Source organism: Lipotes vexillifer, unplaced genomic scaffold, assembly GCF_000442215.2.
Source record: "Lipotes vexillifer unplaced genomic scaffold, Lipotes_vexillifer_v1.1 scaffold69, whole genome shotgun sequence".
Taxonomy (NCBI): Eukaryota; Metazoa; Chordata; class Mammalia; order Artiodactyla; family Lipotidae; genus Lipotes; species Lipotes vexillifer.
Genome location: NW_006790942.1, coordinates 4,666,304 through 4,679,341, shown reverse-complemented (window position 1 = coordinate 4,679,341; position 13,038 = coordinate 4,666,304). Strand labels below are relative to the sequence as shown.

At 45.8% G+C, this 13,038-nt stretch overlaps 1 non-coding gene across 1 annotated transcript; it reads left to right on the top strand.

Moving 5' to 3' along the window:
* The first annotated feature begins 6,397 nt into the window (after positions 1 to 6,397).
* On the top strand, positions 6,398 to 6,470 carry TRNAE-UUC (transfer RNA glutamic acid (anticodon UUC)). Its single transcript has one exon. It is a non-coding gene; the product is annotated as a tRNA-Glu (tRNA).
* Positions 6,471 to 13,038: the final 6,568 nt, after the last annotated feature.

Below are 13,038 nucleotides of genomic sequence, written 5' to 3'. Positions count from 1 at the left end.
ATACTACTATCATCTCCATTTAACAGATGAGAAAGTTGAGGCTTAGGCAGGTAAAGTAACTTTTCCAAGGTGACAGAGGCAGTAAACAATGGAGGCAGAGTTGACCTGCTCGCTTTCGGGTAAGCACCATTTGTCCAAGAAATCCCGAGAGTCCACATTTGAGCACACGCGGTGAAAGCGAGGACCACCGTGCCCCACTGCCCACCCAGAATGGCTGCCCTCTGGGAGTGGGTGAGACCGGCTGTCGGATACTGGCAGGTAGAGGGATCCTTAGTGGGTGGGGTGACACTGGCAGAGGACAGGAGCAGGAAAGAGCGATTACAGAATACACCTGTTCAGGGCAGAAATGGGCGGATACAAACATCTACTCAAGAAATGTTACAAGTCCCCTGCTGAGGCTTTACAGAAGAAGACAGAGTCAACATTTCTGAGCTGCCGAAGACTGAAAAAGTCATCTAGGCCAGCAACCTCAGCATCTCCTGGCAACGGCTTAGAAAGGCCAACTCCCAGCTGGACCTCGGGCATCACTGTCTCGTCTATAAAACAAGGAGGCTGGACTAGTGAATCAGTGGTTCTGGAACTTCAGCAGGTGTAAGAATTGCTGGAGGGTTTTCTCAACCTCAGGTCACTGGTTCCACCCACAGAGGGTCTGATTATGCAGATCTGGGGTGGGGTGGGGGGGACTGGCATTTCTAACCCGAGGCTTGAGGATGTCTGGAACGGCGGAACAAAATCGTAAAAGATCAGGTAAAGAACGGTAAGAGTTGCAGTGGAAAGCAGGTAGCATCCAGTTCTAGAATTCAGAGAGCTTGGACAGCCGCAAGGCACTGTGATGGAAAGTGAAATGAGAAGACACATTTTCACAAGGAAGAACAGATAACAGACTAGGCTTTAAGTCAAGGTACAGCCTCAGTCAACCCATGTTTAATATACGAATTATAAAATGGACCTTTTCATCTAATTAACAAACCCCTCTCTACTCCCTGTCTATTTGGACGTCATTCAATTATCCCAATTCAAAGCAGGAGAAACCTCAGGCACACAGAGGGCTGAGAGCCCCTCCAAGTCCAGTGGCTCTGGATCCCCCAACACGAATCCACTGCCATTGTTCACCTTCTCTGCATCTGTTTGAAACAGCTCCTCTGTTACAAACAAAATGAACAAGGTCAGGGGGCGAAACAAACAAAACAGCAACTGCCTTGATCTTTCTTCCTTTACCAAGTAGGTAAGTCTTCTGGATTTTGTTCTGAGATGGTGTTTTCTCATGTCTGGGAGGGGAGAGGGAGGCTGGCGGGAAAGAGGTACAAACAGCACAACCACCACGGAGATTGCTGTCTGGATTCCCAGTAAAATTCTGGAACGGAGGCCCCAGGGCCCCAGGGCTTGGGCTGGTGGCTGGACGCCTGCAGATGGTCTCAGCAGGGCCCAGTCAAGGCTGCTGGTCGGCCTGACCCATGCACATGGTCCCTCCCTCTCTGAGCCCCAAAGGGGCCTGACACTCTCACACGTGGAAACAGGGGCACTCTCGCTTTTTCTTCTCCACTGTCACTTGAAGGGAACATCAGCTCCCTGAGGTATGGGCTCATCCCAGCAGGTTTCATGTTAATACATAAAACACTTATAGGGAGCAGAGGGCTGGCCTCCTAAGGACACACTCAGTGTTCCCCGAGCCCCTCAGAATTAGGGCCTGGACCCCCGACTTACCTCAGAACCCTACACTACCAACAGAGCTGAATTTAAAACTCTCCAGGGGCTTCCCTGGCGGTCCAGTGGTTAGGACTCCACGCTTCCACTGCAGGGGACACGGGTTCGATCCCTGGTCGGGGAACTAAGCTCCCGCATGCTGTGTGGTACGGCCGAAAATAAAGAAAAATATTGAAATAAAAAACCTCTCCAACCTGGCTTTCCTTCCTCTTGCTTTCCCTTTACCATTCTCCCGCCACCCCCTGACACACACACACACACACACACACACACACACACACACACACACAAACACACAGACTCACACAGACTCACACTCAAGTACACACACACTCGCACTCACACACACACCATCCGTCATGCTGCACGCTGCTATTTCCAGTTACCTTTCCAAAAACGACGACAGCTCTCTCCCCTATTTCCTCGCTCCTCACAGGACAGAGCTTGGCAAGAATCGCCCTTCACGACAACCTACATCCCGGGCTTCATAAGCCGCTTGCATCACCCCGACATACCCTGTGGACCAGCCCCATGGAAACCCAACCCTCAGGCCTCCATCCTCCTCTGAACCATCGCACCTGCTTCTTCCTGGAATAACACCCGCCCTCCCCCCCTCTGCCCGCCCCATAAGCAGCCTCCTTCCCCTTCTTTCACATGAAGCATTTCAAATCCCACGTCCTGTGTGTAAAGCTGTCCTGAGCTGCCAGGCAGAACTGCCCATCCCTCCAGCCTCATCTCTTACCCACGTAGCACCCTCAGTGCCCAGGACGCTGCCAAGCCCATCAGCAAACACTCAACAAACTCTGATGAACTATTTAACGATTATGTTTTAATTCTTTCACTAAAGCCAGTGTTTTCCAGATTTGCTAGTTCACAAGAATGACTGAGATATTTGTTAAAAATACAGATTCTTGGGCCCTGCTCTAGGCAGGCCCCTGAATGCGAATCCACATGGAGAGTGTGGGCATTTGTAGCAAACAGTACAGGTAATTCTTATACTGATTTTGACTAAGGGCACATTTTGCCCCCCACTAAAATGTGAGCCGCTTTGGAAAGAGAGCAACATAGTAAATAAACTCTATTGACCATTCATACCTCAATGTGAATTTCTGGTAAAATGCTTTATTAAAAGATTTAAATAGAAGGGATGGAGAAAAACAAAAAGTCACGGGATAGGCCCGGTTTTGATTTTTGCAAAACATTCTCTGGATATGAGGCCACTTTACAGCCAAACCCTCCGTAATCAAAATACTTATCTGGGCTTCCCTGATGGCGCAGTGGTTGAGAGTCCGCCTGCCCATGCGGGGGACACGGGTTCGTGCCCCGGTCTGGGAAAGATCCCACATGCAGCGGAGCGGCTGGGCCCGTGAGCCATGGCCGCTGAGCCTGCACGTCCAGAGCCTGTGCTCTGCAACGGGAGAGGCCACAGCAGTGAGAGGCCCGCGTACCGCAAAAAAAAAAACAAAAAAAACAAAACTTATCTAGTCAAGTGGCTTCTTCCTATATAAGAATAAAGTCAAAGTGAATGAACTTTTTACAGGGGCTGCTTTTAAAAGAAATTATAATACTTGTAGCCCATTCTTTTTAAAGATGTATGTTTTTTAATCAGGAAATGCAATATCACAGCTTGTGTACTCTTGTTTTCCCCTCATAATGACAGAATTTCAGATTTAGGCTAAAATTTCAGAAAATACTTAAGTGCAGCCATGCACTTAATTGTAATGTTGGATCTTATAATTGTAATGTTGGGTCTAATTGCAATGTTGGGTTTTATAAAAGTTGCGACGAAGACACTTTTGTGTCCGGTTTACCTCGGCTGTCCTTGGTCGCCCACATAACCACTTCATTGCAAAAACTGTCTTGTTCCATTATGCTACCGATGGATCCTTAAAGACACATTGCAAAAGAGGCACACAGAAATCTGTTACATAATGAAGTAGAAATATTCTTTAGTCCAATTCCTAGGAAGTACATTTCTTTCTTCCACTGTTTCTCTTAGCAGCAGCTTAGCTGGGGTCTAAATATTCATCTAGAAAATAGCCTGTCCCAGTCACACTGTGTCCTGAATTGCCTATCTCTCTTCCATGGGAGCAGAGAACAGGGGAGGGGGAGGGGAGACGGCCGGAGGGGTGGGCCTGGACGGGGCACCAAGAAACGTCCACGTCTTCCTGTTTACACGCCCTTAAATAAGCCTTGTCGGCCTCACAACGCACATGCTTCCCTCCCTCATCTTCTCCAGCCCAGTAAAGGGCCCCCCAGGCGCTGAGGCTGGAAACCCAGAAGTCACCGGAGGTTCCTCTTTGTCTCACTCCCCAGATCCAGCTCATCAGCGAAGTCTCCCCATGGACATTCACCATCCGCCCCCAGTCTCCCCCGCTTTGGATCCGCCACCATGGCCTCTCACTTGCAGAGGAAATGCAGGACATCCAGTTACACTGGCATTTCACGGAAATGGCTCATCATTTTTTAACATAAGTATGTCCCCAAGATTGCATGAGATATACTAAAAATTCATTCATTGTATACCTGAAATTTAAGTTCAATCTGGCATTCTGTATTTTTATTTGTTAAATCTGGTGACCCTATCTGCCCCCGCATTCCCTACAGGGCCAGATCTTTATCTGTTGATTAAAGTCCTTCCACAGTTTTGTTCAGAAATAAGATTTAAGTTCTTTACCGAGGGCTTCAGGGCCCTTGGCTGGAGAAGGCAGGAGGGGTTGGAGACGCCCTCTGTCTGCCTGTTTACCCTCTCTCATCCTCATGCTTTGGCCATCAGAAACCTCGTTCTTCTCTGCAGACACCCAACCTCATCCCCACCTCAGGTCCTTTGCACTTGCTGTCTCCTCAGCCTAGAGCCCTCCCCCGCTGGGTGTCTCCCACTCTCTTCATCACAGCCCAGAAACCCCACGCTCCCCTGGCAACCTAGCCAAAGCAGCACCCCCAACCCCCGTGTGCCCTCCATCGCAGTACTTAAAACTTTCCGCAAAGCCCTTCATCCAACCTGGAAGCAGTTACTGGTGTATGGTCTCTTTGTCCTGACTGGCAATGCCTGCACCTCAAGAGCAGAGCCTGTCTCTTGTTCCCTGTCTCCAGAGCACCTGACCTGAACCTGGCATTGAATCATCCCTCTAAGACCTATTGCTGATGAATGAATGAATGAGTTTCCCACCTGTGAAATGAGATTTCCTTACATTCTAAGCAGTCTTCACTTTGGCATGTTCAACTTTCATAATAATATGTTGACATCCCTAAACAAGCTTTCCTGCCCCAGACTCAGACTTTTCTCCATCAAAAAGCGAATGCACAGTTGCATGGTGTTGCTGCTTTGCCCCTCCAAGTTCAGTCACCAGGAGCCCTGTCTCAGTCAGTACCCGGTGCAGTGCGTTACTTGAGTGTTTCATTGTATTTTAAACTGGTAATTAAAAAAAAAATTTAGTGGAAAGCCAAAAGACCAAGGTGTTGATATGAATGCTATAAAAAGCAACAAGACGAAAATTACAAGGTAGGTTGAAAGCAGGGACTCTTCAGCCTTAAGCAAAACCCTCCTTTTGGTGCAAGCTCGTCGCCTTATTGTGAAGAACATGCACGCAACTTGAGACCATGGGTGAAATGCTGAACGTATATTGATAACTGAGTCTAAACAGGAATATGTAATTTCGAAATGGTACAAATTGTTCAGCTGCCCGGGAATGGAAGCCCTTATCACATACGACTCTATTTCTGGCTTTCGGGCTTAGGAGAGGGCGAAGGAGCTGCTGCGGACCGTCTGCGGCACAGCTGGAAAGCAAGGCAGCGGGTCCTGATGCTGAGGCGTGCGACGACCCCTCCTGTTATTTTGTAATCCTCTTGATTCCTGGCAATTGTTGGAGTCTCTGAAGAAGAAAATCCTGAAGTTTTCGTTTGGACTCTTCCGGGCTGCTAGAGGAGTAGAATGTTGGCAGTGGTCATCCAGGCCCTTTGGGTTGTTTAGATTGGCAATTTGAAGGCGGGCCAGGAAACCACAGGACACAGGAGACAGGGAAGTGCCTAAGGCCCCGTGTTGGGTGGGAGAACCCGTGAGCTGACTCCAGCAAGAAGAAAGAAGACACACACACACACACACACACACACACACGCTAACTAGAAGAAGTCGTTCCAGGAAGTCGTGCAAAATGCTCCCCATTTCAAGATTCTAAATGCTCACATGGTTTCTTTAACCACCTAACAGAGTTGTGAAAGATACAGGCACCTATTTTCTTTGAGAAAAGCTTGGAAATGGACCAGGCCGAGTCCTGACATGGGGACCACTTGGCGTTCAGCACACGTGCACGAAAGCCTTCCTCCCATGGATGCTGGGGGAGGGCAATGAGTAAGACCGTCTCCATCCTCGGGAGCTCGGGGGCCAGTGGGAGAAGCAGGCAAGTCGACACTGACTCTGATGGGGCAGGTGCCCAGCCGAGGTGTGTGCCGTGCGCCTCGGGGCCGCAGAGGGAAGCAGACGGTCCTGCGTGTCCGGGCTGGCTTCCCGTATGCATGAGGCCAATGCCTCAGTTCCAGCTGAACTGACCTCACCATATGACAGTGTTTTTAGTTTGCTTTTCTTTCTGAGGCAAAATACATACAGAATGTTCTGGAGATGAATGGTGATGATGGTTGCAGAACAGTGTGAATGTTCTTAATGCCACAGAACACTTAACAATGGCTAAGAGGGAATTCCCTGGTGGTCCAGTGGTTAGGACTCTGCGCTTTCACTGCTGAGGGCTCGGGTTCGATCCCTGGTCAGGGAACTGAGATTTTACACGCCACGCGGAGCGGCCAAAAAAATAAAAATTAAACATTTTAAAATATTAGAAAGATAAATATATTTAAGATGGTAAATGTTGTGTTAGGTCTATTTCGCCACAATAAAAACAAACAAGAAAAATAAAGTTTAATTATTACCCGCCCCCAAAATGTGTACACAGTGAAATGCACAGATCTTAAGTACTGTACAAGATGGGTTTTGGTAGATGTCTCCACCCACAGTCCCACCTTCCAAAACAAGACACAAAACAGCCCTATCACCTCAGTCCCCTTGTGTCCCTTTCCAAGTCACGCATTCCCCATGATCACTGTTTCTGACCCTCACAGAAAGGAAGTCAGACAGTACATATTTCTTTCTGTCTGACTTATTTCACTTAATACAGTGTTTTGGAGATTCAACCAGTTGCTGTATGGAGAAATATCTTTTTCTGGTTCAAGTAGTCCCATTGTATGAATATATCATCTAGATTTATTGAACCACTCTTCTGATAGTGAATATTTGAGAATTTCTAGGGTTTTTGATTTTATATATATATTATGAAAACAGCTGCTATATACATCACTGTACACATCTTTTTGTGGACATCTGCTTCCATTTCTCTTGCATAAATACCTAGAAGTGGAAAGGCTTGGCTATGAGGCATTTGTATGTTGAATTTTATAAGAAATCGCCGAAGGGCTTCTTGCAGTGGCTGGACCATTTCCACTCCAGTCTCCCCACAATCTCGCCAGCACGCTGGGATTGTCGGCATTTGTTTTAACGGACTGTGATGGCTCACTGAACCAGCATGGATGATGCCGAGAAAAGAGTAACGGCCCTCAGACAGGGCTACTGGTTTCCGGGAGGGCTGCTCCTTCCATCCAGGCCGGAGGGCTACCACCCCCGGCTCAGCTGGAGTTTAAATGGGGTTCATTTATTTTCTTTCCTTTTCTTTTTTTAACAAACCACTTTCGCATACTCTTTCACAACCAGTCCTGATAAGAATTCTAACAGATGGCGAAAGAGCAGCTCGGAGACGGGGTAATTGACCCAGGGCTCACAGGGAAGACCTCGCCATCCCAGCCCTCTGCCTGAACAGGTGCCCCATCTCGGGGACTTTGGTCGATCTGGAGGTAAAAAGAATAACAACAACTGGACGAGTTATGACGGCACTATGCTACCTCCCGGTTCCTACCACGTACCACCTTCTCACTTGTGGGTGGCTTTGATGGAGCCTCACTCTGCAGAGGTCACGAGCGACCCTTGAAACCTCCTCTGTGTCCCGGGGAGAGGTAAGTGGTCCCCGAGCACAAGGGAGATGCTCCGGGCCTGAGTGTGAGGTCCCCCACCGGAGCAGGAGGGGCTCTGTGTACCGACACAGCTCACAACACAGCCAAGACATGCTGTTTTGGAGGGTGAGGCTCTCCCAACAGGTAGGGCGTCCCGCCCAGATGCTTCTCAAGTGTGGGAGGAGACGGGTTAGCAGACCCTCTAACCGCAGGAGACTCGCCACCCTCCTAACTGGTGCCCAGTGTGGTCGCCTCTCCTCAAGGGACGGGGAGCTATTCTGGGCACATATCGGCTCTCGGGACATCTGACGTTCTGAGGTGACCATCCAAATTCACTGATCTGAACATTATCCCCTAACAGCCCACAGACTCCACAACGGCTGGATCTGGTCAAACGGTTCAACCTTGGTACACAAGCGGGGTGTCAGGAGAGCTCTAAAATGCAGCGATGCCTGGGTCCCCCACTGTTCCCATTTCATTGGTTGGGGTGCAGCTTGGGCCTGGGGACGATTAAATGCTCCCCCATTGACTCTAGTGAGCAGCCAGGGCCGAGGACCACTAGAAAAGCCCTGCTCTGAAAAAGAATTCACAATCCAATAGTGTTGGGATCCTTTTATCAAATACTGAACTCCTCACCAGAACTGAAATCATAGCAATGGACGTGCCATAGATGGTTTAACTTCAGATGCCCTGTTGGCTAGCTGTGACACAAGCTATCCCGTATGTAATTACAATTCCATGCCCTTATGCCAGAGTGGCGTTGGAATTTATCCACTGCCAACCTAAACCCATACCCAACTCAAACCAGAAAAAAATGCTCCAGAGGGGAAAAAAAAGGCTCTGACTGATGAATGGAAGCCACTATTGAAAATTTGCTGCTGCAGTAAAGTTGACCTTCCTATCATAATTAGGCTTCTGTGAACATTATTTTTGTTCTATAAACCTGATGGCCCCAAATGAAAATTTATTTAGTCCTGGATTCGGTTACACTCTAGCCATAAAGAAAATGGTAGTATTTACAAAGTATTAGCTTTGGGGTACATTTTATGAAAAATATAACTCACTTATACTTATCTCAGATTTATCTATTACAAAACTATCACTATTTATTCCTTTATTTCAAGAGTCATTCTACCTTATTGTTTATAATCAGTACTCAGAGAACAAATGTTTATGATAGATAAAGCAACACTGCCTCAAGTTTCAAACCCCAAGATCTACATAAAGGATAAAACACTATAAATTCTACATAAATAAACAATAGTCAGGCTAATCATCACTTACAAGTGTGAAAGTCTCAATAAACCCAATGAATTCAGATTAGACTATCAACACAGAAATAGAAAGAACATAGAGTAAAGAACAGCTTCCTAAGCAGCTGCATAGCACAGGGAGATCAGCTCAGTGCTTTGTGACCACCTGGAGGGGTGGGATAGGGAGGGTGGGAGGGAGATGCAAGAGGGAGGGGATATGGGAACATATGTATACGTATAACTGATTCACTTTGTTATACAGCAGAAACTAACACACCATTGTAAAGCAATTATACCCCAATAAAGATGTTAAAAAAAAAAGAACAGCTTCCTAGGAAATAATTTATCCCCTGATCTTAAAGGTAAAACTTAGAACAGCAGAAAACTTTTAACAGGTTTATTTCATGAAACACTGGCGATCAAAAACATATGTACAGTTGACCCTTGAACAATGTGGAGTTAGGGCTGTTGACTCCCTCACAGAGGAAAATCCACGGTAACTTTACAGTCAGACCCCATATCCGTGTTTCTGCATCCTCGGATTCAAGCAAGGCAGATGGCATAGTACTGTAGTACTTACCGCTGAAGGTAGTCCAGGTATAAGTGGAACCATGCAGTTCAAACCCATGTTGTTCAAGGCTCAACTGTAATTCAATTCATTATTCTTCTCTTGTTGAGGTTTAGTACATCTTGCTCAACTTTACCCCACAAGTCTGGCACACAGGAGCCTTAGTAATTTTCCCTGTTCCCCACGAGCTCACGTAGTTCTCTTGAAGATATTAAAGAAACAGTCAGAGAGGGGCTCCATCTAACATCTGCTCTTCTGTTCGTACAAACGTGATGAGACATTTTTTAAATGATGACACATCATCACTCACTCATTTGGCTTTTCTCACCCCAGATTCATTCCTGTGCCTGTCTAGGAATGAGTCCATTATGAGCCTGGGGTAGTTTATTACCCAAATCATGGTCCTGATGCCCTTTTTGGCTTAGGTTCCTCTCATCTGTTTATCTTTGGTTGAGCCAGGAAGTGCAATTAGACAAAGACTTAGCACGAGCTACTCAGCTAGGAGTTCTCTCCTGCTGCATCCAGCCCAGCCCCTGAAAGATCTCAAGTTCGTGGCTGGTCCTGGATGGAGCAGTGGTTCTACGGCCTGAAGGTTCTTACAAGACTGGCAACGGGTCCAAACTGTCAAGCAACGGGGTTTATTTCAGTGTATGACCCATGTTCCTTCTGGATGGGCATGGAAAATATGGATACAAGACTCTGCCGGCTCCACCCTCATCCCCACAGAAAGCAACAATGACACCATGTCTGCCAACGCCCAGCCTTCAGGTACCATATTTGGGGACTTCTGGGAAATCCCCAGAAGTGTCTCCAGCCAGGCCACAAGATGGACCAAAAGAGGATACCGTGGAGGCCCAAGAATGAGCACAGGACTGACGGAGAGATTAAACAGCAACGTTTATGCTAAAGTCAACGTCAAAACACTTCTGCTTATACCAACTTCATCAAGACCAGAGAAAACTGGGGTTTTACTTAGAGAGTCACCTGACACCCCAGGAATGAAAGGAAATAGAGGGATCCTAATACATTTTCCCTTCTAAAGAAAAAGTTAACGTCTTATCCACTTTTAACTTCTTTTTGGAGAGCTATCATTCAGAAATGGAAATAGCCATTTAGGAGCCATGCAGGAGACATAGGGCAAGGGGTACCGAAGTGCTGAGTGAAAACACTGGCTGGATAGTTGACATGCTTCCCAGGGAATAAACCGGTTCAGCCACGGCTTAACCATCGATGATCTTAAACTCATTGCTGTAAATGCCACAAAGAACAGAGGAAGGGAACGGGCCGAGGACAGCTGTATGACTCACCTGATCTGTATATTCTTTGCCTATTATCCGACCCTTGCCATTAGCAATCTATTAACTACAATCTTAATAACCTTTCAAATACAGCTTTGAAGCTGTTTTTTAGAGAGTTATGAGAATGTAAGATAATGCTTAATAGGAAGAAAAACACAAGCTGGATAAGTATTGAACAACAGAAAAATGTGGGGTAACTTCTGGGGAAAAGGCTAATCCAATCATGATTCAAACTTAGCTATAAAACAAATGATTTGCTTTGCTTTGACAGCAGAGGAAAATCATTCTTTCCCAACAAATGGTGACCGGGATAATAGGGAGAAATTGAGTCACCAGCTGAAGTTAATGCACATAAATCCAACTGGCTCAATCCTGATCATGCTTTAAACTCTTAATGTTTAGATTTTCAGTGCGATTTCAAAGAATTTTTTTCTTTGTCTTTGCAAGCGGTGATGATAGTAAGAATGACACCAAGTTGTCAGAACTGGGGTGGAGTCTTTCTAGCTTTGGCTCTACTACTGGTTTTGAGTGTCAGGGCTTTTTTCCCCCGCAAGTCAGAGAGGTTGCACCTTGGATTCATGTAGTCGTAGAGTTGGGCTTGAGAGCCAGACTTCCTGAGTTCAAGTTTGAGCTCCACCCCACAGAGACATGATATTGGGCAAGTTAATTAACCTTTATTTATCTGAAAAAAAGGGGATAGTAACTGTATCGATTTCATAAGGTTGTGGTGAGGATTAAGTGAATAAAAACTTAGCAAGTGTTTAGAATAATGAATGACGCACAGCCTGTGCCCAGGAAACGTCTCTGCCCCGTATTTATTATTAGTCTCCCAGGAGGAATCACATTCCTGTGTTTACATTTAAGTTAATGTGTAAAGTCAACGTGATAAACTATCAAGGATATTACCACTCTTAGATAGCCTCATCCACCAGAGGGCAGAGAGCAGAAGCAAAAAGAACTAAAATCCTGCAGCCTGTGGAACAAAACCCACAATCACAGAAAGATAGACAAGATGAAAAGGCAGAGGGCTATGTACCAGAGGAAGGAACAAGATAAAACCCCAGAAAAACAACCAAATGAAGTGGACATAGGAAACCGTCCAGAAAAAGAATTCAGAATAATGATAGTGAAGATGATCCAGGACCTTGGAAAAAGAATGGAGGCAAAGATCAAGAAGATGCAAGAAATGTTTAACAAAGACCTAGAAGAATTTAGAACAAACAGAGATGAACAGTACAATAGCTGAAATGAAAACTACACTAGAAGGAATCAATGGCAGAATAACTGAGGCAGAAGAATGGGTAAGTGACCTGGAAGACAGAATAGTGGAATTCACTGCTGCAGAGCAGAATAAAGAAAAAAGAATGAAAAGAAATGAAGACAGCCTAAGAGACCTCTGGGACAACATTAAACACAACAACATTTGCTTATAGGGGTCCCAGAAGGAGAAGAGAGAGAGAAAGGACCAGAGAAAACATTTAAAAGAGATTATAGTTGAAAACTTCCCTAACATGGGAAAGGAAATAGCCACCCAAGTCCAGGAAGCACAGAGAGTCCCAATCAGGATAAACCCAAGGACAAACATGCCGAGACACACAGTAATCAAATTGACAAAAATTAAAAACAAAGAAAACTTATTGAAAGCAACAAGGAAAAAAATAACAAATAATATACAAGGGAACTCCCATAAGGTTAACAGCTGATTTCTCAGCAGAAACTCTACAAGCCAGAAGGGAGTGGCATGATATATTCAAAGTGATGAAAGGGAATAACCTACAACCAAGATTACTCTACCTGGCAAGGATCTCATTCAGATTCAATGGAGAAATCAAAAGTTTTACAGACAAGCAAAAGCTAAGAGAATTCAGGACCACAAAACCAGCTCTACAACAAATGCTAAAGGAACTACTCTAAGTGGGAAACACAAGAGAAGAAAAGGACATACAAAAACAAACCCATTAACAATTAAGAAAATGGCAATAGGAACATACATATCAGTAACTACCTTAAACGTGAATGGATTAAATGCTCCAACCAAAAGACACAGGCTCGCTGAATGGATACAAAAACAAGACCCATATATATGCTATCTACAGAGATCCACTTCAGACCTAGGGACACATACAGACTGAAAGTGAAGGGATGGAAAAAGATATTCCACGCA